We start from the raw sequence: 23,985 nt of genomic DNA on the forward strand, positions 1-23,985 counted from the left end.
TTCTACAACACCACAGTTCAAAAGCATCAACTCTTCAGCTCTCAGCTTTTTTTATGGTCCAACTCTCACATCCATACATGACTACTGGAAAAACCATAGCCTTGACTAGATGGACCTTTGTTGGCAAAGTAATGTCTCTGCTTTTTAATATGCTGTCTAGGTTGGTCATAGCTTTTCTTTCAAGGAGCAAGCATCTTTTAATTTCATGGCTGCAGTCACCATCTGCAGTGAATTTGGAGCCCAAAAAAACAAAGTCTCTCACAGTTTCCTTGTTTCCCCATCTATTTCACATGAAGTGATGATACTAGATGCCATAATCTTCGTCTTTTGAATGTTGAATTTTAAGCCAGCTTTTTCATTCTCCTCTTTCACTCTCATCAAGAGGCTCTTTTAGTTCTTCTTCGCTTTCTGCCATAAGGATGGTGTCATCTGTATATCTGAGCTTATTGATATTTCTCCCAGGGAAGTAAAGATTTCTAGTAGTAAAGATTAGCCTGAAGACAACCACCAGATAGACTGGAGCCTAATGATATTGTTTATTTCTGGCCTTTGTGACTTCAGCTAAAGCTCGGACTCTGTTGACCTTTGCCCCAGTTCTATGCTGAATTCTCTGCCAAAGCCCTTTCATTAATATACATGTACGCTTAGATTAAAACTTTCCCAATTTTACTGTTCAGGGAAAGATCCTCGGTGTTTTCCTTACTTGTTGAAAGTAATAAGTTCTTCCTTCTCCCAGTCTTTGGCTTGGTTGTGTCTTTTGGATCAACACCCACCAAGAGGCAAACACAGTTTTTTGGGTAACAGTACTTTTGTTACAATTGATGAATCTACATTGACACATCATAATCACCTAAAGTCCACAGGCTTCTTTCTTGGCGTTGTACAATCTATGGTTTGGACAAATGTATAGTAACATGTATCCACCATTATAACATCACACAGAGTAGTTTCATGGCCCTGAAAGATGCTTTCTGTTCACCATCCCTCTATGCCTAGCCCTTGGCAACCACTGACCTTTTACTGTCCCCATAGTTTTGCTTTTTCCACAGAATGTCATATAATTGGAATTAGACATTATATAACTTTTCACATCATTTTTTTTCACTTGCTGATGTTCAGTCACTAAGTCATGTCTGAGTCTCTGCAACTCCATGGTCTGCAGCATGACAGTCTCCTCTGTCCTCCACTATCTCCCAGAGCTTGCTCAGACTCCTGTCCACTGAGTCGGTGATGCCATCCAACCATCTCATCCTCTGTCACCCCCTTCTCCTCTTGCCTTGAACCTTTCCCAGCATCAGGGTCTTTTACAATGAGTCAGCTCTTTGCATCAGGTGGCCAAAGTAATGAAGCTTCAGCATCAGTCTGTCCAATGAATATTCAGGGTTGGTTTCCTTTAGGATTGACTGGTTTGATCTCCTTGTTGTCCAAGAGACTCTCAAGAGTCTTTCCATCACTACAGTTTGAAAGCATCAATTCTTTGGTGCTCATTCTTAGTAATACACATTTATGGTTCCTCTGTGTCTTTCTTATCTTGATAGTTCATTTCTTTTTAGCACTGAATCATATTCCCTTGTCTGAATGTACCACAGTTTATTGATCCGTTCACTCACTTTCAAGTAATTGTTGCTAATACAATTATGAAAAAATTATTATCTATTATATCAATTAAGAATGAAAAAAAAAAAAGAAAGGTTTGGTTTTACCTTCACTTATTCCTTCTATGTGCCTCTTTTATGTAGCTCCAAGTTTCTAACCTACATCATGTTCCTTCTCTCTAAAGAACTTAACATTTCTTGCAATGCAGATCCATTGGCAAAAAAATTCCCTCAATCAATTTTTGTTTGTCTAATTATTCCTCATTTACTATTGAGGGTTAATTTCACAAACAGAACTGTTGTTTTTTTTCTCTCATCATTTTAAATGTTTCACTACATTCTCTTCTTGCTTGCCTGGGTTCTGAGGAGAAGTCAGATATAATTCTTATCTTTGCTCCTCTCTATCGGTAAGATTTTTCCCCTCTGACCTTTTTCAGGATTTTTTTTAATCTTCTATTTTCTCTAGCTTGAAAATTATAAGTTTAGATGTAGGGTTTTTTTTTTTTTTTTCCCTGCTGTTATTCTGCTTGGTGTTGTCTGAGCTTCTTGGATCTGTGTTTTGGTGTCTAACATTAACTTCTCAATCATCATTGTTTCAAATTCCTCAGCCACGTCTATTAATAAGTCCATCAAAGGTATTGGTAATTTCTCCTGTGCTTCTGTTTTGTTTCCTGATATAGTGTTGTAGATCTCTAGCATTTCTTTATTCTTTCTTAGAATTCCATCTTTCTGCTTCCATGCGTGTATATGTTCATACTAAGTTATTTCAGTTGTGTCTGATTCTTTGTGACCCTATGGACTGTAGCCCACCAGGCTTTTCTGTTCATGGGATTCTCCAGGCAGGAATACTGGAATGGGTTGCCATGTTCTCCAGGGGATCTTCCAGACCCAGGGACTGAACCTATGTGTCTTGTGCTCCTACATTACTGGCAGATTGCTCACTGCTGAGCCGCTAGGGAAGCGCCTCTCTGCTTACCTTTGCATCTATTCTTGCATGCTGACTTCTCTGTCCATTAGTGCCCTTAGCATATCAATTATAAGTGGCTTCAAATTCCCAGTCTGATCATTCTAACATCTCTGCCATAACTGAGTCTGGTTCTGATGCTTGCTTGCTCTGACCCTTCAAAGTGTGTTTTTAATTTTAAATTAAAAAACTTTTTTTTCTTGATAGCCAGATATAATGAATTGGCTAAGAGGAACTGCTGTTCCTTTGGTGATGTGGGAATTGCAGGGCAAGGGGAAGCATTTTATAGTCCTAAGATTAGGGCTCAGTCTTTTAGTGAGGCTATGGCTCTGAACTGTGAACTTCACAGGTACTTCTCAGCACTCCCCTCTCTTTAGGTGGGCAGGATGGCTGGAGGGAGCTGGAGTTGGGGACTTCCTTTCTCCTATGTGGAAGGCCACAGCCAGCTGAAGTCAGTTTGGATCTGATAAAGCTCCAGCATGTGAGGCTCTGGTTAAATAGTTTCTCTTTAGAGTGGATCTTGTTAAGAACAGAATGCTCAGAAGTTTCAAAATGGTTCCTCTTCCCCTCCCCTTACCAGAAGCATGGGGGAATTTTTCTCCAGTATTCACTGTAAGAATCCAGTAGAGCTCCAGGAAGTAAAACTCACAAAAGTTTCAGGTGTCCTGATGACTGGATCCCTCTGGAATTTTTGACTTGCCCGCACTGAGCCTCCAGTAATTCATCGGTTTCAGTTCAGGTTTCCCTTACGTGGTGCTGGTCCCCATGAAGGGTTCTTCCTTGGTAAGTTGTAATTCTCTGTATTCGCCTGTCACTCCTTCCAGTTTAGGGGACAGTGATTTGTCCTGTGACCTCACTTCCATATGGATCTAAAAAGAGTTGCTAACTTTGCAGTGTGTTCAGCCTTTTACTTGTTGCTAGGATGGAGTGGTGACTCTCAAACTTCTTACAATGCCAGGCCAGAAACCAGAAGTTCTATCCATATGTTTTGAAAAGTAGAAGGACAGCTGATATGTATTGAGCACCTGCCCTACTGATATGTATTGAGCACCTGCCCTAAATCAGGTGCTTTACCTGATCCACTATTTCATTTTTTCCTTTTAATAGTCCTCTGTGGAAGATGTGACTCTCCCCATTTTGCAGATGAGAAGCTGAGAGTTACAGGAGAAAGGACTTGCTCAAATGTTCACGACAAGTACATGGTCTGCTTCACTCCAGATCCCATCTGATTCCAACTATGTTCTTATGTAGGAAATAAAGGAGGAATAAAGGGCAGAAGTAAGCAACAAAAATCATTTCCCATGATTATAAAAGCAGTTCATACTGTAACATTTATGAAGAAAAGAACTTTTGTGTGATTAGATTCTACAGAGATGAGTGTTGGTAAAGTCCCAGGGACTGAGTTTTTAGCATACTGCTCCTTAGACATAGTGCTAAGTTGTTTCAGTCGTGTCCAACTCTTTGTGACCCCATGGACCATAGCTCACCAGGCTCCTCTGTCCATGGGATTCTCTAAGCAGGAATACTGGAGTGGGTTGCCATGTCCCCCTCCAGGGGATCTTCCCAACCCAGAGATCGAACCTGTATCCCTTATGTCTCCTGCATTGCAAACAGGTTCTTTACCACTAGCACCACCTGGGAAGGCAGACATAGACTGGGCATTTAATACATTCTTGCCAAATGAATAAATGAATGAATGAGCATTCCATCCAGTGTGTTGTACGTCATTAAAGCATTCTCTCAGTGGGCCTGGCACTGTGCTAAGTACTTTGCATTCTTTATTTCATGTAATCTTCATAATAACATAAGGGAGGGGCAATTTTTTTCTCTGTTTTTATTGTTGAGGAACCAGAGACATAGAAAAAAATAACTTTGTGCAAGATCAAATAACTAACAAGTGTAGAGGTGGGGCTTGGGCTAGGCCTGTGCAGTTCATGCTCTACACCCGGACTGTCCTTCCTGAGAGGAGTAGGGGAGGGGCTTCCTCCACACACCGCCTCTCTAGGCAGGCACCGTTGCTGATGCTCCCACTAAGCGCCTCACATCCCTTGCACAGGATAGGCCCTTACCTCCCCCAGATGCCTTCTCTAAGGGTGCAGAACTGAAGATGTTTAAAGCTTCCCCTAGACTGCAGTTCATGACCTCACAGAATCAGCTAAGCTGGAGAATCAGACAGAGGACAAGCCCAAGTGCTGCTGCCTGAAAGACATGCAGTGTGGCCCAGGAAAGTCAGGGTCTTGAGGAAAGGAGGGTCTTGAGGTCCCTGCTTGGGAATGGACATGATCCTTGCTCTGGCCTCTCTTTCCGACCCTTGGGCATCAGATGGATGGAGCACAGGATTAAAAGAAGGTCCAGCTACAGAGACCTGGAGCCAGGCTGGCCGTGTCATCCTGGGAAAGATCATTAACTTCACCAAGACTCCGTTTCCTTCTCTATTGCATAATAATCAGATTAAGAATAACAATTTCTATCTCTTGGGGCTATTATGATAACTCAGTGAGACTGGGCAGAGGAAGGTTCTTTGTAACTGGGATGCAGTCTACAAGTGACTCAGTTCCCAGAGCCCAGGACAGAGGTTATTTCTACTCTACCCTGCACCTATTCATAAGGGGATGGGAACACCTTTCACGAAGCAAGGATTTCCCAGGACCTGGTATTTTGCCCGTGTCTGGTTTCTGACCCCAGCATCTGGAAGAGTAGGCAGTGAAGGAGCTTAGCTTCTCAGAAGCTATAGCTTCTGGCTGTGGTCATCCCTGTGGAGGAGTGGGGTTCGAGGCCTATCTGAGGTCCTTGCTGCTGCTACTGCTAAGTCACTTCAGTCATGTCCGACTCTGTGCGACCCCATAGACGGCAGCCCACCAGGCTTCCCCGTCCCTGGGATTCTCCAGGCAAGAACACTGGAGTGGGTTGCCATTTCCTTCTCCAATGCATGAAAGTGAAAAGTGAAAGTGAAGTCGCTCAGTCGTGTCCGACTCAGCGACCTCATGGACTGCAGCCTACCAGGCTCCTCCATCCATGGGATTTTCCAGGCAAGAGTACTGGAGTGGGGTGCCATTGCCTTCTCCGATCTGAGGTCCTTACATCTTTAGAAACCTAGAAAATTTAGCCTCTCCTTTCTCTCCCTTGGTGATCACTGACACCTCTCTACTCCCTGCACAAGCCTACTAGTTTCTCTCCTCCTGTAGAAGGTAAGGCTGAACCATTGTAAGTGATATGGGGCTTTTTTCTCCCTCAGGACACTAATAATCATGCCAAGACCCTCTGTTGTTGCTACTCCACCCTGGGACAGCCAGTGTCTTCTGGGAGCAGGTGTGGGTGAGTAGGATTGTTTAACCCCTTAATCTACATTCCCAGAATGTACATACCCAGAAGCACAGAAACTACACAACACAACACAGCACACACACACACAAGTTAACTTTTCACTCTTCTTGCACTTCATTCTTCACAAACTGTTGCTCAAAGAGTATGGTTATCAGAGACTGCTTGGGGAACAGTGTTCTGCTCTGAACTGAAAAGCTTAACTTAGACAGAGAGGCCAAGATGGTGGAGTATGAAGACCCTGAGCTCACCTCCTCCCACAGTCACATCAAAATCACAAGTATTTACAGCAAAATTATTGAGAACAAAGACCTGAAGCCTAGTGGAAGAGATTTCCTACAACTAAAGATATAAAGAAGAAACCACAACAAGATAAGTAATAGGTCTGGAGACATGGTATAATCAAGACCCATATCCCCAGGTAGGTGGTCTACAAATGGGAGGATAATTACAATTGCATAGGTTCTCCTAAGAATCAAAGGGTACAAGCCCCACAGCAGGCTCTCCAGCCTTGTGGCTCTGTACCAGGAAGACAAACCCCCAGAATGTTTGGCCTTGAAGACCAGTGGGGCTTACTTTCAGAAGAGCCAGAGAACTGTGAGAAATAGAAACTCTACTCTTAAAGAGCACACAAAAAATCTCACACACTCTGATACTCAGAGAAGAAGCTCTAAGTTGAAAGAATTTTGGATCAGACACACCTTCTGATCTTGGAGAGCTTCCCAGAGAAACAGAGGCAATTGGAGCTCACCCTGGGGACACAGACATGGGCAGCAGTCACTTGGAGAAACTTATTCTACCAAGAGGACTCTGGAGCTTCCAAGCACTATTTTGGAATCCCCTCTCTAACTTAGCGCTAGGTCATGGCCCCACCCACCAGGTTGTCAACACCAGTACTGGAACACTTCAGGTCAAGCAGCTAGCTAGGTGGGGATACAGCCCCACTCACCAGCAAACCAGCTGCCCTGGGACACAGTGCCATCCACCAAAGGACCCAGGACTTGGCCCCACTCAACAGAAGACCAACACCAGCTCCCAGACCCTAGGCCCTGCCTTCAGGGACCCCAGGACCCACAACATCAAGTGTACTAACATTCATATCATAGGAGTCTCAGAAGGAGAAGAGAGAGAGAAAGGGGCAGAGAACACATTTGCAGACATAATAACTGAAAAGTTTCTTAACTTAGGAAAGGGAACAGACATCCAGGTCCAAGAAGCATAGAAAATCCCAAACAGATGGCTCAGTAGTAAAGAATCTGCCTGCAACACAGGAGACTTTGGAAAACCCCAAACAGTATCAATCCAAAGAGGGCCACACCAAAACACATTGTAATAAAAATAACAAAAATTAAATATAAAGAGAGAATCTTAAAAGCAGCACAGGAAAAAGCAACAAGTTATGTACAAGGGAATGTCCATAAAGCTATCAGCTGATTTTTTCAGTAGAAACTCTGCAGGCCAGAAGGGAGTGGCCCAGTATGTTTAAAGTGATAAAAGGGAAAAAACTACAAGCAAGAATACTCTACCCAGCAAGGCTTTCATTCAGAAATGATGGAGAGAGAGAGCTTTACAGAAAAGGAAAAGCTAAGAGAGTTCAGCACCACCAAACCAGCTATATACGAAATGTTAAAGGAACTGCTCTGAGCAGAAAAGAAATGAGAAATATAAAAATTATGAAAGGAAAAATCTTGCTGGTAAAGGCAAATATACAGTAAAGAAGGTAAATCAACCAGGTATAAGCCTAGTAGGAACGTTAAAAGACTAAAGTAGTAAAGTCATCTATATCCACAATAGGTAGTTAAAAGAAATACAAAACAAAAAGACGTAAAATATGATGTTAAGAACAGTAAAAGGGGAGGGGAAGAGTAAAAATTCAAGGTCGTGAAAATACATTAAACATTAAGAGATCAGCAATTTATAATTATATACATACATTATACACATTATATATATGTATATATGTATATATATAGCTATATATAGACTTCATGCTAATCACAAACCAAAATTCTGTAATACATACACACAGGAAAAAGAGTGAAGAATCCAAATGTAACATAAAGATTGTCATCAAATCATGAGAGAAGAGAGCAGAAGAAGAAAGGAACAAGAAAGCACTACAAAAACAACCTCAAATCTATTACCAAAATAGCAATAAGTACATTTCCCATCAGTAGTTAACTCTTAAAGTAAATGGGCTAAATATTCCAATAAGAAACCTAGAGTGGCTGAATAGATACAAAAGAAAGACCCACAAATAAACTACCCACAAAAGACTCACTTTAAATCTAAAGACACACAGGTAGAAAGTGAGGGGATGGACAAAGGCATTCCATGTAAATGGAAGTGAAAAGAAAGCCAGAATAGCTTCATAAATATAAAACATTCCATCCCAAAGCAGCAGAATACACATTGTTCTCAAATGTACATGGCAGATTCTTTAGGATAGAGCACATGCTTGGCCACAGAACAATTCTCAGTAAATTTAAGAAACTGAAGTCATAGTTAACAACTTTTTTGACCACAATGCTTTGAGACTAGAATTCAACCACAGAGGGGAAAAACTGCAGAACAGGAACACATGGAGGCTAAACAGTATGCTACTAAATAACCAGTGGAACACTGAAGAAATCAAACAAACAAACAAAATACCTAGAGACCAGTGAAAATGAAATGCAATGATCCAAACTCTGGGGACACAGCAAAAGCAGTTCTAAGAGTGAAGTTTATAGTGATACAAGCCTACCTCAGGAAATAAGAAGAATCTCAAATAAAAAACCTAACCTTATGTTTTTCCTTCTGGCTTACTTCACTCTGTATAATAGGCTCCAGTTTCATCCACCTCATTAGAACTGATTCAAATGTATTCTTTTTAATGGCTGAGTAATACTCCATTGTGTATATGTACCACAGCTTTCTTATCCATTCATCTGCTGATGGACATCTAGGTTGCTTCCATGTCCTGGCTATTATAAACAGTGCTGCGATGAACATTGGGGTACACGTGTCTCTTTCCCGTCTGGTTTCCTCAGTGTGTATGCCCATAAATACAGTATACTAACGCATATATATGAAATTTAGAAAGATGGTAACAATAACCCTGTGTACGAGACAGCAAAAGAGACACTGATGTATAGAACAGTCTTATGGACTCTGTGGGAGAGGGAGAAGGTGGGAAGATTTGGGAGAATGGCATTGAAACATGTAAAATATCATGTAAGAAACGAGTTGCCAGTCCAGGTTCGATGCACGATACTGGATGCTTGGGGCTAGTGCACTGGGACGACCCAGAGGGATGGTATGGGGAGGGAGGTGGGAGGAGGGTTCGGGATGGGGAACACATGTATACCTGTGGCGGATTCATTTTGATATTTGGCAAAACTAATACAATTATGTAAAGTTTAAAAATAAAATAAAATTAGAAAGGAAAAAAAAAAAAAAAAGAAAATCCAAAAAAAAAAGAAATCATAAAGATCAGAGCAGGAATAAATGAGATAGAGACCAAAAAAAAAAAAAAGACCAATGAAGCTAAGCTGATTCTTTGAATGGGTAAACAAAATGGACAAACCTTTACCAGAAGGTTTTCTTTTTATCAAGGAAAAAAGATAAAGTCAGAAATGCAAACTTCACAGTCAACACAACCGAAATTCAAAGGATGTCATGATACCCCTATGAATGATTGTATGCCAATAAAATGGACAACTTAGAAGAAATGCCTAGAAATATATAACCCTCTAGGACTAAATCAAGAAGAAAACAAAACAAAACAAAACAGAGCAATTACTAGTAATGAAATTTAGTTATAAAAAAGAAAAATTCCCCAAACAAAAAAATCCAGAATCAGATGGTTTCATAGGTAGAATCCAGCAAACATTCAGAGAAGAATCGATACCTATCCTTCTCAAATTATACCAAAAAATAGCAGAGGAAGAAATTCTTCCAAACTCATTCTATTAATACAAGGCCAGCATCACCTGACACCAAAACTAGACAAAGATAACACAAAAAAGGAAAATTACTGACCAATATCACTGATGATAGACACAAAAATCCTTATCAATATATTCAGTTCAGTTCAGTTCAGCTGCTCAGTCATGTCTGACTCTTTGCGACCCCATGAATCGCAGCACGCCAGGCCTCCCTGTCCATCACCAACTCCTGGAGTTCACCCAGACTCACGTCCGTCGAGTCAGTGATGCCATCCAGCCATTTCATCCTCTGTCATCCCCTTCTCCTCCTGCCCCCAATTCCTCCCAGCATCAGGGTCTTTTCCAATGAGTCAACTTTTCGCATGAGGTGGCCAAAGTACTGGAGTTTCAGCTTTAGCATCATTCCTTCCAAAGAAATCCCAGAGCTGATCTCCTTCAGAAAGGACTGGTTGGATCTCCTTGCAGTCCAAGGGACTCTCAAGAGTCTTTTCCAACACCACAGTTCAAAAGCATCACTTCTTTGGCGCTCAGCCTTCTTCACAGTCCGACTCTCACATCCATACATGACCACAGGAAAAACCATTGCCTTGACTAGATGGACCTTTGTTGGCAAAGTAATGTCTCTGCTTTTGAATATGCTATCTAGGTTGGTCATAACTTTCCTTCCAAGGAGTAAACTTCTTTTAATTTCATGGCTGAAGTTACCATCTGCAGTGATTTTGGAGCCCCCCAAAATAAAGTCTGACACTGTTTGCACTTTTTCCCCATCTATTTCCCATGAAGTGATGGGACCGGATGCCATGATCTTCATTTTCTGAATGTTGAGCTTTAAGCCCACTTTTTCACTCTCCACTTTCACTTTCATCAAGAGGCTTTTGAGTTCCTCTTCACTTTCTGCCATAAGGGTGGTGTCATCTGCATATCTGAGGTTATTGATATTTCTCCCGGCAATCTTGATTCCAGCTTGTGTTTCTTCCAGTCCAGCGTTTCTCATGATGTACTCTGCATAGAAGTTAAATAAGCAGGGTGACAATATACAGCCTTGACGTACTCCTTTTCCTATTTGGAACCAGTCTGTTGTTCCATGTCCAGTTCTAACTGTTGCTTCCTGACCTGCATACAGATTTCTCAAGAGGCAGGTCAGGTGCTCTGGTATTCCCATCTCTTGAAGAATTTTCCACAGTTGATTGTGATCCACACAGTCAAAGGCTTTGTCATAGTCAATAAAACAGAAATAGATGTTTTTCTGGAACTCTCTTGCTTTTTCCATGATCCAGTGGATGTTGGCAATTTGATCTCTGGTTCCTCTGCCTTTTCTAAACCCAGCTTGAACATCAGGAAGTTCATGGTTCACATATTGCTGAAGCCTGGCTTGGAGAATTTTGAACATTACTTTAGTAGCGTGTGAGATGAGTGCAATTGTGCAGTAGTTTGGGCATTCTTTGGCATTGTCTTTCTTTGGGATTGGAATGAAAACTGACCTTTTCCAGTCCTGTGGCCACTGCTGAGTTTTCCAAATTTGCTGGCATATTGAGGGCAGCACTTTCACAGCTCTTTCCAGTTGAAAGAGCTCAACTGGAATTCCATCACCTCCACTAGCTTTGCTAGTAGTGATACTTTCTAAGGCCCACTTGACTTCACATTCCAGGATGTCTGGCTCTAGGTCAGTGATCACACCATCATGATTATCTGGGTGATGAAGATCTTTTTTGTATAGTTCTTCTGTGTATTCTTGCCACCTCTTCTTAATATCTTCTGCTTCTGTTAGGTCCATACCATTTCTGTCCTTTATCGAGCCCATCTTTGTATGAAATGTTCCTTGGTATCTCTAATTTTTCTGAAGAGATCTCTAGTCTTTCCCATTCTGCTGTTTTCCTCTATTTCTTTGCAATGATCACTGAAGAAGGCTTTCTTATCTCTTCTTGCTATTCTTTGGGACTCTGCATTCAGATGCTTATATCTTTCCTTTTCTCCTTTGCTTTTTGCTTCTCTTCTTTTCACAGCTATTTGTAAGGCCTCCCCAGACAGCCATTTTGCTTTTTTGCATTTCTTTTCCATGGGGATGGTCTTGATCCCTGTCTCCTGTACAATGTCACTAAGCTCATTCCATAGTTCATCAGGCACTCTATCTATCAGATCTAGGCCCTTAAATCTATTTCTCACTTCCACTGTATAATCATAAGGGATTTGATTTAGGTCATACCTGAATAGTCTAGTGGTTTTTCCTACTTTCTTCAATTTCAGTCTGAATTTGTCAATAAGGAGTTCATGATCTGAGCCACAGTCAGCTCCTGGTCTTGTTTTTGTTAACTGTATAGAGCTTCTCCATCGTTGGCTGCAAAGAATATAATCAATCTGATTTCAGAGTTGACCATCTGGTGATGTCCATGTGTAGAGTCTTCTCTTGTGTTGTTGGAAGAGGGTGTTTGTTATGACCAGTGCATTTTCTTGGCAAAACTCTATTAGTCTTTGCCCTGCTTCATTCCATATTCCAAGGCCAAATTTGCCTGTTACTCCAGGTGTTTCTTGACTTCCTACTTTTGCATTCCAGTCCCCTATAATGAAAAGGACATCTTTTTGGGGTGATTTTAATATTAATTTATATATATTCATAGAAAATCCTGAAGATGTTACCAAAAGCTTACTAGAACTCATCAATGTATTTGAGAGTTTCAGGATACAAAATTAATATACAGAATATGTTGCATTTCTATATATTAACAACAAACTATCAGAAGAAGAAATTAAGGGACTTTGCTGGTGGCTCAGTGGTAAAGAATCTGCCTGCCAATGAAGGGGACAATGAGTCTGACCCCTGATCCAGGATGACCCCACATGCCGTGGAGCAACTATGCCCACGCACCACAGCTACTGAGCCTGAGCTCTTGAGCCTCGGAACCACAACTACTGAGCCTGCGTGCCACAACTGCTGATGCCTCCATGACCAAGAGCCCGTGCTCTGCAACAAGAGAAGCCACCACAGTGAGAAACACACATGCTGCAACCAGAAAGTAGCCCTCGCTTGCCACTAGAGAAAAGCCAGCCCAGCAATGAAGACCCATCACAGCCAAAAATAAAATAAATAAACGTAGATAATGAAGAAATTAAGAAAACAATCTCATTTAAAATTGCATCAAAAAGAATGAAACATTTAGGAATAAATCTAATGAATGAAGTAAAAGAGTGTTTTCAAAAAACTGTAAGACACTGATAAGAAAAATTGAAGATGACACAAACAGATGGGAGATATATCATGGATTGGAAGAATTAATTTTATTCTAGTGACCATACTATTCAAAGCAATCTAAAGATTCAATGCATTCTATCAAAATACCAATGACATTTTTCACAGAACTGCTGCTGCTGCTGCTAAGTCACTTCAGTTGTGTCCAACTCAGTGCGACCCCAGAGACGGCAGCCCACCAGGCTCCCCCGCCCCTGGGATTCTTCAGGCAAGAACACTGGAGTGGGTTGCCATTTCCTTCTCCAATGCACAAAAGTGAAAAAAGGGAAGTCACTCAGTCATGTCTGACTCTTAGCGACCCCATGGACTGCAGCCCACAAGACTCCTCCATCCATGGGATTTTCCAGGCAAGAGTACCAGAGTGGGTTGCCATTGCCTTCTCCATTTTCACAGAACTAGAAAAAGTAATTCTAATAATTGTATGGAAACACAAAAGACTTGAAATAGCCAAAACAATCTTAAGAAAGAATAAAACTGGTGGAAACACCCACCCTGACTTCAAACTATACTGCAAAGCTACAGTAATAAAAACAATGTGATACTGGCACAAAAGCAGACACACAGATCAATGGAACAGAACAGAGAGACCAGAAGTAAACTCACTTTTGTGTGGGCAGTTAACATACCACAGAGTAGGCAAGAATATATAAGTGGAAAAAGACAGCCTCTTTAGTAAATGGTGTTGGGAAAATTGGACAGCTATGTGCAAAGGAATCAATCTAGACTATTCTCTTATACCAAAATAAAAATGAGTTAAAAACTTAAATGTAAGACTTGAAACCATTAGACTTGGAAGAAAACGTAAGCATTATACTCTTTGACATCAGTCTTAGTAATATTTTTTGTATATGTCTCCTTAGGCAAGGGGAAGAAAAGTAAACAAACAGGACTACATCGAACTAAAAATTTCACATGGTGGAGGAAACGCTCAACAAAACAAAAACACCATCTACTAAATGGGGTAAGATATTTGCAAATGATAGATCTGACAGGACTAATGTTCAAAATATACAAAGAACTCATACAACTCAACTTCAAAAAAAAAAAAAAAGCTATACAGTGTGATTAAAAATGTGCAAAAGATCTGAATAGATATTTTTCCAAAGAGGACATACAGATGGCCAGCAGGCACAGTAAAAGATGCTCAACATTACTAATCGTTAGAGAAGTGCAAATCAAAACCACAATGAGATATTTCAAATCTGTCAAAATGGATATTATCAAAAAGACAAAAAAATAGCATCTGTTGGTGAGGATATGGAGAAAACAGAACCCTTGTACACTGTAGATGGGAATATAATTTGGTACAGCCATTATGGAAGAGAATAGAGATTCCTCAAAAAAATTTTAAAAGAAAATATCACATAATCCAGCAGTCCACTCCTGGATATTTATCTGAAGAAAATGAAATCTCTATTTAGAAAAAATACATGTACCCTTAGGTTTATAACAGCATTATTTATAATAGCCAAGATGTAGAAGCAATCTAAGTGCCTATCCAGAGAGGAATGGATAAAGAAGATATGATATACATATATACATACACACACACACACATATATATACACATACACAGATACATACACATAAAATGAAATACTACTCAGCCATAAAAAAGAATTATGTCTTGTCACTTGTAACAACATGGATAGACCTAGAGGGAGTTATTCTAAGTAAAATAAATCAAAGAAAGACAAATCCTGTATGGTTTCACTTATATGTGAAATCTCAAAAATAAAGCAAATGAACCAACATAACAGTACAGAGTTACAGATGCAGAGAACAAACAAGTGGTTGCCAGAGAGGAAAGGAGAAGGGGGAGGAGAGAATTAAATGAGGGAAACTAAGAACTACAGACTTCCGGTTGCAAAATAAATGAATCGTGGATATGAAATGTACAATGTGGGAACACAGTCGATAATTATGTGGTATCTTTGGAAACATATCATACCTAGATTTATCATGGTGATTATTTTAAAGTGCATAGAAATATCAAATCACTATGTTGTGTCCCAAGAAGTAACATAATGTTATACATCCATTATAGTTCAAAAACAAAGGAACAAACTTACAGAAAAAGAGATCATATTTATGGTTATTGGGGGCAGGAGGTTTGGGTAAGAGAACTGGATGAAGGCAGTCACAGACTTCCCATTATAAGATAAATAAATACCAATACAACATGATACATATAATTAATGCTGCTATATATTTAATATAAAAATTGTTGCAAGTAAATCCTGAGTCCTCATCGCAAGGAAAACTATATATATTTTTTATTACTTTAATTTTGTATCTATATGAGATGATGAATGTTCACTAAACTTACTGTGGTAATCATTTCATGATGCATAAGCCAAATCATTATGCTATATGCCTTAAAGTTATACAGAGCTATCGGTCAATTATATCTCAATAAAACTTGAAGAAAAAAGTTTAATGTAAGACTTATGACTCAGAATAGAGCTAGTGCTGTGTATCATATGGAATTCCTTATCACTTTCCACTGGAGGTTTGTTCCTGAAAGTAAGTTTTCTCCTATTTTCTCTTGTTAAAAGGCAAGATCAGCCAGGGACATCTCTTGAGGTTGAAACGTAGCTCGGAGAATTAACACTCTATTAGATCCCTGGATACTAACCAAAGATCCCTCTGGAACCTTTGTCTAAAGACAGTTGCCAAATGTCCCAGTGACAAGTCAATATTGATGATCATGCTGCTGCTGCTGCTAAGTCGCTTCAGTCATGTCTGAGTCTGTGTGACCCCATAGATGGCAGCCCACCAGGTTCCCCCATCCCTGGGATTCTCCAGGCAAGAACATTGGAGTGGGTTGCCATTTCTTTCTCCAATGCATGAAAGTGAAAAGTGAAAGTGAAGTCGCTCAGTCATGTCTGACTCTTAGCCACCCCGTGGACTGCAGCCTACCAGGCTCTTCCCCCCATGGGATTTTCCAGGCAAGAGTACTGGAGTGGGTTGCCATTGCCTTCTCTGATTGATGATCATATTTATAATTAAATACATTATGTAAGTACAAACTATAGCAGCAACAGTTACAGCAGGATTCTTTTTAATCTCCCTCTGCCAACTATTAGTAACTGAGCCTCCCATACAATTTCAGAGCAAAACATAAATAAAACAAAATCTCATCACGTTACATGTATGTACTTTCTTTATTTTTAATTATAGGTCATAATATCCCTCCTATTATGAGAAATTCTAATATGGTTGATTAAATAACTAAAGCAAGAATTTCCAATTTATCTTTATCATTCAGTCAAAAAATATTTTGCAGAGAGTTCCCTTGTGCTCCAGTGGTTAAGAATCCACCTTGCAGTGGAGGGGACATGAGTTTCATCCCTGGTTGAGGAACTAGGATTCCACATGCTGCAGAACAACTGAGCCTGTGCACCACAACTAGAGAATCCTCATGCCGTAACTATGATCTGGACTAATACTATCAACCCGAAACACAGACACCTGTATATTAACACTTCATTATGGTGAGAGACAGTGACTAGCTCAGGAGAGTGATCAGGAGAGGAGAATACTTACTAACAAACAACTCTTTTGGAGAACTCTCTAAAAATACTAATATTTTTGCAACTTTGTGTTTCCAGAAAATTATCTAAGATTCATCAGCATCATAGAATTTGTCAAGGGTCAGGAATCTTGAGAGACCATTTTAGAATTCTGCCTACTGCACAGATGTCAGTGCCTACATAGTCTTTAAACTACTCGCTTCCTCTCTCTGAAGCCATGGGCGTTGGTTCTGAGCCCAGGCAGACAAACAAAAATGATATCACATATGCGCTGTGAAAAACGTATACACAGAGCAGAAAGAAGAAGTGATCTACTATGCACAGGTGGTGGGGCTGCCGAGGGGATATTTAAAGGAAGTTTCAAGAAGTGATATTTCAACTGGATGGTTAGGAAAAGAACCATGCCTTCACATTTTTGTCTTCACTGTCTGGGACAGTCTTAAGGTACATAACAGACCCCTGTTGGTGTTTATTGAATGACCTTGTAGGTGTCTTCTAGTGGAGGAGGGGAAAGAGAATTCTAGGAGAGTGAATCTCATGTACTGAGACCCAAAGAGTTGTTGTTTTTGTGTTTTTTTTTTTTTTAATAAGCATTTGTTTCTATTTGTATTATTTTTATTTATTTTATTGCCTTGTCACATGGCATGTGGGATCTTAGTTCCCCAAGAAGGGATCAAACCTGCAGCCCCTGCATTGAAAGTGTGGAGTCTTAACCACTGGACTGCCAGGGAAGTTCCCAGAGACCCAAAGATTTAAAGCCACTTGCTATGTTCAAGGATCAGTGAGAAGTGTCAGATTATCTAAACATACAAGGCAAGATATGGCAAGAGAAGAGGGAGACGATGGGGCCAGAACATGGGAGGCCTGGAATATGGTGCTAGGGAGATAAGACTGTATTTTGTAAATGAAGAAGGATACTTGAAGAGCTTTAAGGAAGTGAAAAAGAAAAAGACAGATTTGTGTTTGAGAAAATTAGCTCCAGTGGAAAGCATGTGTGAAGGCTACTTTGAGGTGAGGGTTAGGATGGATGGCAGTGAGGCTAACCCAGGGCTGTAGGAATTAGTGCCTCGTGGTCTCGGAGTACAGTGAGGGAGGAGGGTCTACACCAAGACAATGTCAGTGGAAAAGAGAAGGGATTGGCTCCCAAAGCTAGTTGGGAAGTAGAGGGACTGAAGAGCATGGCTGGAAAGAAGATTTGATTGAATATGAAGGATGACAAAGTCATGAAGGATGACCTGAAGATGACTCTGGTTTAGGAGATGGAAAAATGATGAGACCTTCCATTGACCTTGAAGTTTAAGAAGAACAGGTTTGAGGAGGAGGAGGGTGTTGGCAGTGATGGAGAGAAGGGCAGCTGTGAATGACAAGTATGCTTTGGGGCATATTGAGTTTGAGATGCTTGTGGAACATCCTAACAGAATCCAAGAGGAGGCTCTTGAGTTCTGAGCTCTAGAGCTTAACAGGGATGGATACACATTGGATTCTCTAACTCCTAGGTGACCAATCAAGTCTTAGCATTGGATAATCACAGAGGGATGGTGTACAGAGTAAGAAAACAAGGAAGCTGAATATAAAACCATGAGTCACCAAAAGTTTGCCATGTTGAGGGCAGAAAACATGAACTGGAATCAAAGGTGGGAGAAGAGAGGCTTTGATGGGAACCAGTGAATCTGGGAATGTGTAGTGACCACAGAAGGTAAACAAAGAAATGAGCTTCATGGTCAGAAGAAACTGTGCCCATGAAAATATTTGCTGGTATTGACTTCACTGGCTTGAATTGGTAAAAAAAAAAAAAAAAAGTCTAGGGAGGGCAAGACCCACCAGACCATGTGTAATTTAAACACAAAACTCTAAGTAAATTAGCTCGTAGGACAGATTGTCACAGATTTCTTTACTGGGTTAGGAAATATTTGGTTTCACTGGGTTCTATTCTTCTGAGGGGAAAAAAAAAAAAAAGAACTTAGAGTGAAAATGTATGATTCTCCTTTGATCTCTATAATTAATGGATTTGACCCAAGTATTCATCAGCCCTTAATGAAAATCAGTGGTATTCCTGTTACTTTCCATGGTTTGTTTTCTCATAAGTTGAAGAACAAAAGAGTATCTTTCGTAATATCATCAAGGGTAAAATAGGATGTCACAAGAAGAGAGATCACTGTGGAATAATAAAAATTTTTAAACAGGGCTGATCCATTTTTAATTTAGTTTTCCTTTGCCCATGTCAGTTCAGTTTAGTTCAGTCACTCAGTCGTATCCAACTCCTTGTGACCCCATGGACTGCAGCACATCAGGCCTCCCTGTCCATCACCAACTCCTGGAGTTTACTCAAACTCTTGTCCATTGAATTGGTGATGCCATCCAGCCATCTCATCCTCTGTCATCCCCTTCTCCTCCCACCTTCAATCTTTCCCAGCATCAGGGTCTTTTCAAATGAGTCAGTTCTTCACATCAGGTGGCCAAAGTATTGGAGTTTCAACTTCAGCATCAGTCCTTCCAATGAATATTCAGGACTGATTTCCTTTAGGATGCACTGGTTGGATCTCCTTGCAGTCCAAGGGACTCTCAAAAAGTCTTCTCTAACACCACATTTCAAAAGCATCAATTCTTCGATGCTCAGCTTTCTTTACAGTCCAACTCTCACATCCATACATGACCACTGGAGAAACCACAGCCTTGACTAGATGGACCTTAGGTGGACCTTTGTTGGCAAAGTAATGTCTCTGCTTTTTAATGTGCTGTCTAGGTTTGGTCATAGCTTTTCTTCCAGGGAGCAAGCATCTTTTAATTTCATGGCTGTAGTTACCATCTGCAGTGATTTTGGAGCCCCCAAAAATAAAGTCTGACACTGTTTGCACTTTTTCCCCATCTATTTGTCATAAAATGATGAGATCGGATGCCATGATCTTCATTTTTTGAATGCTGAGTTTTAAGCCGGCTTTTTTACTCTCCTCTTTCACTTTCATCAGGAGGCTCTTTAGTTCTTCTTCGCTTTCTGCCATAAAGGTGGTGTCATCTGCATATCTGAGGTTATTGATATTTCTCTCAGCAATCTTGATTCTAGCTCGTGCTTCATCCAGCCCGGTGTTTCTCATGATGTACTCTGCATGTAAGTTAAATAAGCAGGGTGACAGTATATAGCCTTGACGTACTCCTTACCCTATTTGGAACCAGTCTGTTGTTCCATGTCCAGTTCTAACTGTTGCCTCCTGACCTGCATACTGCCCATGTCAGACTCCACCAAACAACCTGAATGTGAAAGTTGTTCAGTCATGTCTGACACTTTGCAACCGCATGGACTGTACCGTCCATGGAATTCTACAGGCCAGAATACTGGAATGGGTAGCCTTTCCCTTCTGCAAAGTAACCTGAATAAATACTAGCAATTGCTGTGCCCCACCAAAATTTGGACATGCTTCCAACATCTCCAAAGAAGGACAATATGCTTTTTCGAAAAAATATAAAGATTAAGTTAACCAAGTGCGTGTAAATTCACCACAACCTCTTCTCATTATCCAGAGGGGATGGCCCATGATGATAATTTAGTTAAGGCCAAGTTAATCCAAAATGCAAAGATTCAAGTGCCAAAAAGTCAGTGTGTCTCTGCTTTTCTCCTCTGCTCCCTGGAAGCTGATGTCTTGCTAAGCAGCTGGCTAAGTATTCGCATTCTTGGTGACTTGGAGGAGGCGGGAGCCTTGGCAAAGCAGCAGTAACACACACCGAGACACCTCACTTCTTGTCCTCTATAGTCCCCTCAAACAGTAAGAATGTCAAACCTTCAGTTCTAGAATGAGACTGAGGGTGTTTATGTGAAATTATTCTCTGTGTGTACTCGGTTGTTCAGTCGTGTCCAACTCTCTGTGACCCCATGTAGCCTGCCAGGCTCCCCTATCCATGGAATTTTCCAGGCAAGTATACTGGAATGGGTCGCCATGTCCTCCTCCAGGCAATCTTTCCAACCCAGGTATCAAACCCTCATCTCTTGCATCTCCTGCATTGGCAAGTGGACTCTACCACTACCTGGGAAATTACACTATTTCTCTGCTGTTCAGTTAGAGGTGGCTGTGTGCCTGGGTTCGCACCAGCAGATGAGAGGATTGGGGAGGCTCTTGACCAGTGGAGCCAATAACATGGTCAAGAGAGACCCGACCTCAGGAAAGAGGAAGAGGCCCAAATGAGCAAGTGGCAGGGGAAGCAGCAGCGGAAATGCCAAGCGCTCCTGGAGCCCGTGAGAACAGAAAGCCAAGGTCAGGGAGCCCATTCACCGGAGCAGAAGGGGAGCCAAAGAAGAACGCACCCAAAGCTGGAAAAACAGAAAGCACAGCATATTTCCTTAGCAAGAATGAGAAAGCCACTCACCCTTCTCCTCCTCTCCCCAAACACGCGTGGAGTTTGGTTTCACTCATCTCTTTGAGGAGGTGTTTCCCTATGCGCTCCGGCCTACCGATTTACAAGAACATGTATTCATCACTTCCATTAAAAAGGAATGTGAATGTCACCCATGACTAGTTTCTCGAGTGGCAGGGAAGTAGGGCAGGTTTGAGTACTTTATTTCCTGCCACATGAAGGTTTGCTGTCAAGCTGAGGTGATCACATGCAATGGGCTGAGCAGAAGCAGACTGAGTCCAAACGCTGGCCCTGTCGCTCTCAGTGTGACCTTGGGTAGGCTTTTCATAGAGCTAAACCTCCATTTTCTCACCTGTATAGTATGAATTATAACATTCCAGATCCACAATCCCTTTGTAGCAATTCTGAAATCCAAAGGGCTCCAAAAAAACAGATTTTTTTGTAAACTTGTACAAAATTCATTTGATGGCAAAACCTGATCTGAACTACTAATGTAAGACTTAGTTTTCGTTTATCCCATTAAACATGATTATCTGCAAGTGTGGTGCAGGAACATCAGTGTGTTTGATAACAGATGGGTATTATGGGGCTGTTATCAATAATCCAGTATATGCACTGATTTGTCGCTCACAAATATGAACCATTTTGAATTCTGAAGCATACCAGGGACCTGTGTGGAATCTGAATAAGAGACTGGGGACCTGTTCTTTGGGGTTGTAGGAAGTACTAAGGGAAAATAATGTGTATCAGGTGATTCTAACAATGCCTTGTTGCTGCTGATACTTAGTCACTAAGTTGTGTTTGAATCTTTGCAACCCCAAAGACTGTAGCCCACCAAGCTCCTCTGTCCATGGGATTCTCCAGGCAAGGATACTGGAGTGGGTTACGATTTTCTGCTCCAGAGGATCTTACTGACCCCAGGCTCAAACCTGCATCTCCTGCATTGGCAGGCAGATTCTTTACCACTGAGCCACCAGGGAAGCCCACAGCAATGCCTGGCAGTTTGTAACTGCTCAAGAAATACAAACTAGAATTTATTATTATAATGCAGATTGGGAGTGCTCTGCCCCAATCCTGTTACTCTGGAGTTCACCCAGGGGAAACATTGAACTCTGAGGTTCTGACTCCCCATCCACCAACTGTACACTGAAGAGTCTGGACTTTTTGAGGAAAAAACCTCCCTGGAAGGCCATGTGTACATTCCTGCAGGCACTGTGGAGTTGAGACCCAAGACCTAAAGCCAAGAAAGAAATTCCAAATGCACAACATTTGAGGATTACAAGAACAGGGAATGAAAGAAGGGCTGAAACTGGACATGCTCCTGAAACTGGACATGCTCCCTCCCAGAGGTGGTGAGGCCTGGTGGAGGGAGGCTTGCCCTTGGAGCCAGAGAGATCTCATTCCTCGCCCTGCCCTCCCTCGTGATGGGAACTGCTGGATCTCAGTTTCTTCATGTGGAAAGTGGGCTAACAGTACTTCTGAAAGCTTCACTGTGATGGAAAAGCATTCTTCATAGGGGCCTGGTACATAGATGAGATTCAGCAAGGAACAGGCGAAAACACACAGACACCATTATACTGGGTGCTAAGAAAACCAAAGTTTCTACAGAGTATAATTCTGCCTTGCCCTGAATTCCTCTCCAGAGGAAAAGCCTTATGTTTCCTGCAAAAGTGAAACTAAGAGGCCACACGGAGGGGGCATTCCATCTATGAGGAACTCTAAGCCTGTAGTGAGCGGTTCTTCTCTTTTGACGAGACAGTCACCCGTGCTCCTTGGGGGACTTCTGACTCAGAAGGACAGCCATGCACAAGGTCAAGTTCGAAACTGTAAAGGTGATCTGTGGACACACGGATGGTCAATCAGACTTATTCACCCCTTGAATCCAATTTTGGCTGGATGACCAAGTCCCAGTGTGACCCCTTATAAAAGGAACAATTGTCAAGGGTACTTGGAAGAAAAGAGGGTTGTTTTCTGCCATTCAAAGTGGATCGTTTCATGAAGGAGACCTTTCACCCAAATAATCACCTTGTCCTCGCATGTCCAGATCAGGGCCAACACAGAGAATAAACAGATACCCATTATAGAGGCGGCCTTGAGATTAACCCCAGCCAATGCCTGGTTTTCTACAGAGACTTTGACCTGAGTAATCATGTTCTCTCCAGACCTGAGCCACACGACTTGAGACATGCCAGCTGTTAAGACATTCGCAACCTCCGGGCTTTCCTCAGCACTCCTTTCCTCTTTCCTGCCCATCATGGCTGGAGGTGAGGATCCCCCTCTTTCCCGCCCTCCTGAACCTCAGGGCTTCAGCCCCCTCATTCCGGGAGAGTCAGGGCAGCATTACACACCTTCGCAGTACCTGCCGCCAAGCCCGGCATGAAGAGGCTTCCTTTGAACGGTGGCTCCCCGTGCACTCATTCCCGTTTGTTCAGAGCAGTGGCTCAACAGCCAGACCAATCTCAGGGTTAGGGTCCTGTCAACTAAACAGAGGCACAACATGAGCATTGCGAGTTACGTTTTATTTGGGGCCAAATGAGGACTGCAGCCCGGGAGACAGCACCTCAGAGAGCTCTGAGAGACTGCTCCAAAGAGGCAGTAGGGGAAGGTCAATATATAAGATTTTGGTGAAGGGGGAGTTCAGGGCAATCAAGAACTTGTTTTACAAAAGGCTTCCTGCTAGTCATGAGGAGCCATGTCACCATGAAAGGATTTAGTGCTTTTCTAGATATCAGGGAGGAAATGCAAGGACTGGGATCATGAAAGCAGTTCCTGAAAATATCAATATCTAAAGACCTGTTTCACCAGTTTCCCTGGAGCACAGAGTGCCTCACTCTCCACCCTGAAACCCCTTCAGGGAGTGTCGAAGGCCAGCAGCTGCAGTAGCACGGGCACGTGGCAAAAGCCCGTGTTGCTGTTGCTCAGTTGCTGGCAAATTTGCCAATTTGTAGTTGACAGTACCAACAGAGCTGGAGCACCAGAGAAAGGCATAGACAATTGAACATGAGAGTGAGAAGAGGGAACTTTTTTAAGAAATAATCTGACATTTGATTAA

The 23,985-nt window shown here is 41.7% G+C and overlaps 1 long non-coding RNA gene across 3 annotated transcripts in view; it reads left to right on the forward strand.

Annotated features, from left to right (window-relative positions):
* Nucleotides 1-23,985, forward strand: part of LOC101905128 (uncharacterized) — a 142,192-nt gene that overhangs the window by 51,211 nt on the left and 66,996 nt on the right. For 2 of the 3 annotated variants that reach the window (XR_811312.4, XR_009490535.1), the window contains exons 4-5: nt 5,795-5,874; nt 13,914-14,014. This is a non-coding gene — a long non-coding RNA (uncharacterized lncRNA). The remainder of the gene's footprint in view (nt 1-5,794; nt 5,875-13,913; nt 14,015-23,985) is intronic. The other variant, XR_009490534.1, reaches the window with a different exon arrangement.

This window comes from Bos taurus, chromosome 14 (genome assembly GCF_002263795.3).
Source record: "Bos taurus isolate L1 Dominette 01449 registration number 42190680 breed Hereford chromosome 14, ARS-UCD2.0, whole genome shotgun sequence".
In the NCBI taxonomy this organism is placed as follows: Eukaryota; Metazoa; Chordata; class Mammalia; order Artiodactyla; family Bovidae; genus Bos; species Bos taurus.